Here is a 6,179-nt window from a genome sequence, read left to right as displayed (position 1 = left end):
CTCTCCTGCATCTTCACCCACAGACAAGGGCCCTGTGCCTTGACACTCCAAACCACACCATGCACCCACAGAGCAAAAGGTGCTGCCAGCAAGTGCAAATAGCCAAGGCATCACAGATCCTCAATGCAGCCACCCTCACTGGCACCAAAGGGTGAGGGAGAGGCGAGAATGCTTAGGAAAAGCCAGAGCTAGCCAAACAGCTCAGCTTCAGTGTGCCTTCAGGGGCAATTTGGCCCCATGGCACAGCCAGAATTAGACCCCAGTCCTTCCTAAATCTCAGCTTACCTTTTGTTGAATACTCTTTTCATTTTTTTTTTGTTGGCAGTAGCAGTTACCATTCAGATAAAATGCATAAAACATACGGACACAAAAACATGGTAAAACTATTTGGTCCTTGTTTTGGTTTCAGAAGGCATGTCTTTATTGTCAGCAGCTTTCCAATAACACTGCACAAACACTGATGGGTCCCGATAATATCAGAGTACGTACAAGGACAAAGCGTGACTAGTGTTTGACACCATGAAAACCAAGATGTTTCATGTAGCCCTTTGCATTGGTTAGCTAGTTCATGCCAGATTTGAGACAAAGTACACAATTTCTGAGCTTAAGCTTGCCCTTTCTGTTTCTGATTTCTGAGGAATTTCATCAGCTGAATTTTTTTCCCTAATGAAAATAAAAAATAATTTGAAAACTCCAGCCTCCTCCCTATTTCTCCAGCCTATATGCTGCATTATAACTACTTCAGAGTATTCACAAAACTAGGCAGTACCTTAACCCCATACTCCAGGGGCCTATCTGTACCCCAGGAGTTCCCACTTAGCAGGCACTTGTGCTACAGTCCCTAAAGCCTCCTGCTCTGAGTGCAGGTGTCAGCAGTTCTTCCTCATCTTCTCACAGCTGCACCCAGAGACACCCTAGGGCTCTTTCTGGCTCCAAGGCACAGGACAACCATGTAAGCATCACCTACTAGCTGGGCAGCAGAAAGGAGAATGACCCCCCCACGCCTTCCACAGTTCCCTGTGACTCTCTCTGTGCTGAATGGGGACTCGGAAATAAGATATATTCCACAGCCACAGCCTAACATGTCGTCACGGCCAGATCCTGACTAAGGTCCCAATGTGGACAGGCGATACAGTCAGGAGAACTGTGCCAGCATATCAACAGCAAGATTCTATTTTCAAGGGACAGAATCATTCAGAATCATCCTTCTTCCCATAAAACAGGAATGACAATAGTATTTTTTTCCCTGACTCTTTTGGACACTGATTCAGAATGCATTTAGGCACATACAGGAAGTTAAACACACAAGTAATCTCCCTGAGTGCTTAAAAAGTGCTCAGGCATTTAAATGCCTTCATGAAGAAAGGTTTAGATCTCATGGGTAAGAACCATCTCTCACTCCGAGTATAAAATAGCTGGAAGAGTAACACTTACTACCTTAATGACAAACAGGAGATGGAGAAATTTGGGCCTTAGCTCATATGAGTAAACTCTTTCCAGTTGCTCTCTGGCACCTTTCAGGATCACTTTGAAGATTAAAAAGGAAAAAAAGAAAAGTCACTTAGCCAGCTGAATTCTGCCCAGTTCAACAGCTAAATCTGGACTAGCTCCATTGATTTTGGTGAAGTAATCTTCTCTTTATACTGCTTTAACAGAGAGATTTTGGCCTGGGATCATCTCTAAAAATTTATCCTTTTCCAAGTTAAAAGAACAAAAAATATTTGGGAGGGCAGGGAGTTTAAAAGTAAACAAAAGAAGGAGAAAAGAAGAGAACATTTGGGGTAAGAGAAAGTGGAAAAAAGATGAAAGAACATGGAGACTTTTGAAAATACTTCCAATTGGATTAAAATGATGATAAATGGAGGTGCAGCACAGGGGTCAGGCTCCTCTCGATAACAGGATCTGAGTGCTCTCAAACAGTTGGTGTCTGTCAGTTATGTGGGAGCCCCTTTGGTCTCTTGTGACTAGAGTTTTTCATCGTGCATTTCTGACAGGATAAAGCAGAGCAGCTAAACAGGATAATTCCCACATTCTGCTGGGTGAGTCATTTCCCTCATGCTTTTGAAAAACCTTGCAGGCAAAGGGGAGCTGTGCTGACAAAGCAGAGGAAATGCACTTTTTCGGATTTCACAGGGCGCCTGGTTCAAACATGTGTCGCCATGACAGAGAACACCTGCAGCATAGTTCAGCGGCAGTCTGGCAAACACAGCCAACCGGCTCAGCTGGGGCCCTGCACAACACGTGGGCTAGAGGGCTTTATCCTTTATTTTTATGTTATTTATTTAAACATTCTGGGCAGTAGGATGAAACCGTCAGCCAGTGCAGTTTTCTCTCTCATTATACACAAAGATGCAATGACTGAATTAATGACGCTGCCCAATGCAGAAACAATCTCTACAGTGAAGACCCCCATGGTGTGAAGGAGAATATGTATAGCTTAATGCTGTTTGGCAAGGCTGAGCTCAACTGGAGCATCACAGCGTTAACAGTGTTCCTTAATGCCAGTTTAGCATTATGGAGGTAAAAGGGCTGCCATTGAGAGCGATCTGAGCGGCTGGTGAGGTTGCTGAACCTGGTGATTAGCAGACTAATTACCCCCCGTAGCTCACAGCTCATTAATCAACCATTAAAATAATCATTTCCAAGAACAGTCTCAGTTGTATCAGGAGAAAAAGGCTGGGATAGTTAGCCTGTAGCCACTTTGGGCCAATTTGAATTCAGCTGTTCTAGCAGCCAGGAATGATATCTCTGAACTGTTAAGTGCCTTAGCCCCTGCCCAGGGACCCAGAGCTCTCCAAAACCTCTGAGTGAAAAACACCTTTGGCCAATGACCTCTCACAGCCTCTTCTTCCCTGCTCTGGTCATCCTTCCCATCAGGACATGCACCCCATTTCCCTGCCCCAGCCACCATAATGCTAGGCATTCAAGGCAGACATTTGCAGCCCTCCTGTCAGTGTCAAGCATCCACCTGGCCCCTGGGCTGATGGGCTGACAGCAGTTGCAGCTGAGCACTGAGCAGATCAGAGTACAAATATGCCCACTCTAAATTGAACCACACTAACCCCTTCATGCAAACCCGTCCAGTTTAACCCTATGCGAAATGAGGGAGAAAACAGAAGGCAAAATAAGGTTTCACTCAAATCATGACTCAGCTGCACTCACACCACCTCCCCAGGTCTGCAAGCACCATGATGGGAGGTCATCTGAGTGGGCTCCAGGACAGAGATGCTGGGTAAAAGCACCTGTCAGTGACACAACACCAGTAAAACACACCAGTTTACAAAACAAAACTGCCCAGGACCCCAGCTGCTGGCAGACAGCATATGGCAGGAGGTCCATCCTTATGTTCCTCACTTGTTTTAACAACTTTTACTCAGCCCATGACTCGCGCTTCCAGCTCTGCGTACAGTTGCCAGCCTAGCAGTCCAGGTGATCTCTTCCTCACCATTTGTTCCTAACACCGACTCCTTTGTCTAGTCTTTACACCTGCCTCTTCTATTGCTTTAGAGAAGATCTGTGTAAAAAGGCAGGCCAGCTAAAACACTGTCCTCTTTTGACTCTTGCTTTAAAATCCCCCCTGCTGGAATGCCTGCAAAACGTTTGATAACAACCAGACCATGCGCAAGATGACACTTTTATCTTTTAAGCTAACGAAGAATGTTTCATTGTTTAACCTGCCTTCTGTCTGGCCAGAGGCTTCTGCTTAGTCTCATTTATCCGAATGTACAGCTAATCAGGTCTTCAGTGAAAGAACTATCTTTATTACTTTTGTCCAGCACTTAGCACGACAAAGTCCTGAATGCATGCTGAGGCTGCAGTACAGAGTAGTAGGATAATTCACATATTTTCAGATCAGCTGGGCTTAATGAAAATCCCAGGATTATTTAGAGAATTGGCTGAAGCTGTCTCTGAGCACCGAGACCCCCAAAAAGGAAGGATGAGGCTCCAGAAAACTGCAAAAGCACAAGAAGAATGCCTGTATCTTCAAAAAAAAAAAAAAAAAAAGGAAAGGAGGAGTAGTCAAGAAGTCAAGAAATAACAGAGCTAAAAACCAGCTAAATTTCTGGAAAAATGTTGGAACAAATGAACAAATTACTTAAATACCTAGAAGAAAACAAAAGATGAGTAATAGCCAACATGGATTTGTCACAAAGACACCACGTCAAACCAGTCTAACTTACTCCTATGACAGGGGAATAGCTTTAGGGGAAAAAGAGAAAATGTCATCTATCTTGACTTCAGTAAGGTTTTTGACACTGACGTGATACTTTGAAAAAGATGATAAGGAAAGGTGGGTCAGACAAAAGTAGTCTAAGGGTCAGGCAATGCAGACTTGGTTGGAAAATCATTCACTGTCAAAATGAAAAGATGGGCCTAGGGAGGTTCCATAGGGAAGTTTTAATGTTCTCACTGGGGCCTAGATTAGGAAGGACACCCACCAAATCTATAAAGGATGCAGAGCTCAGGCAATAACAATCAACTGTACAGGTACAGAACAAGGTTGGGTAGCAGTTCTGTAAGAAAGGATCACAAGCTGAACACAAGTTGACAACACCATAGCATCTCTGTATGAAAAAAAAAAAGAAAAAAGGGCACAGATCGTCATACACAAACAAGAGTGTAATCTGCACTTCATATGAAATTATGTTTCCAAACTATTATTAAGGCCTCCACTGGAGCAATAGCTATTTAAAAGAGATACAGACCAACTGGGAGACAAAAGGAGATTGACAAGAAAAGACAGCATAAAGACTGCAAAAACTAGTGTTGCTTGGTGTGGTGAGGGTAACATGGAGGGGAGCTGTGCTAAGTCCTGAAATGCAGAAGGAACGGCTTCAGGGAGAAACGGATGAGTTTGATCTCCCACAGATGGTGGGCAGGATGAGTTGTAATAGACTGAAATTACCACAAACATTAGGTTAATCATTAAAAACCTTAACAGGAGTGTAGCATCGGACTAAGTTTCCTAGGGAGGCTATCAAATCACCATCACGGAAGGTTTTTAAGAATGTTAGACAAAATATCTTCGAAGAACAACATAGGTTTAGGTGAAAATGCCTTAGGGCAGGGAGCTGGACTACATATTCATACTGAAAAAAGAGTGCCAACTGGATCAACTTCACCCCGAAGTTCAAAAGCACAAGAGTTCCTGTGCTTCCTAATCCATAATGTAGCCAGGGAGGATTTTGTTCTTGCACATTACACTTTTCACAGGTATTATTCTGCCTGCAAAGTGCAAAATGAAGGCAAAACATTACTGTACTACATTAGGAATTTACACCCTATTTGCACAGGTGTAAGCAGAGAACAAATTCTTGTATTTACAGTCAGTGTTGCATTAGACAGCACAACATGAAGGTCAGAGTTGTTTCTGGGTTAGAATGCCAAAAGCACAATCCAATTGCCTTTTGGATACTGCATTTTAGCCCTCGTTTCTCCTGAGAGAGGGGCATGCACACATCTGTACACCAAATTGCAACCCTTTTTCCCATACTCTTGCTAACACAGCATCTTACTACATTCCTCTGGTGTAGCAGCAGTTCTAAGGTGCTATTGAAAGGAACAGGACAGAATCTCAACCTGTGATGTATGAAAGTAGTTCTGAGTGTGACTTATGTATCACTACACTTGTTTCATGCCTAGATTCATATCATTGCAAGATGTGATCTTCTCAGATCTTATAACTAGGACTAAGCTCAGTTAACACTTGACTAGAAGACTTTAAAAGAAAATCTAAGGGCTAGGGGAAGTGTTTGGCAAAGCTTTGAACCAGCTCCTCAGCATGGTGCTTGGGGTCACTCTAGAACAAAATGGACCATGTTTCATACAAAACACAGCCTAGTGGTTGCAAATCTGCAGAAAGAAGGGAAAAGGAGAGGAGAAGGGAGGGGAGGGGAGGGGAAGAGGGGAAGAGGGGAAAGGGGAAGGGGGAAAGAAAGGCAAGGGAGAAAAGAAAAGCAGTTTCTACAAAATGAAAGAAGTTTCTACAAAAAACCATTGGCTATGCCACACACAAAAGTAAAAGCCCATATTTTTCATTTGGAAAAACAAATATTCCAACATTTTCAAATATTTTCTTCCTGCAGAATTTCCATTCTCTTAATAAACAATAGTTAACATGTCAGCATTTTGTCCTAAGCAGAAATAAAAAACTCCTGAAATGCTGAAGTTTTCCACAG

This window comes from Pygoscelis adeliae, unplaced genomic scaffold (genome assembly GCF_000699105.1).
Source record: "Pygoscelis adeliae isolate BGI_AS28 unplaced genomic scaffold, ASM69910v1 Scaffold160, whole genome shotgun sequence".
NCBI classification, from domain to species: domain Eukaryota; kingdom Metazoa; phylum Chordata; class Aves; order Sphenisciformes; family Spheniscidae; genus Pygoscelis; species Pygoscelis adeliae.
Note: the sequence above shows the minus strand (reverse complement) of the source record.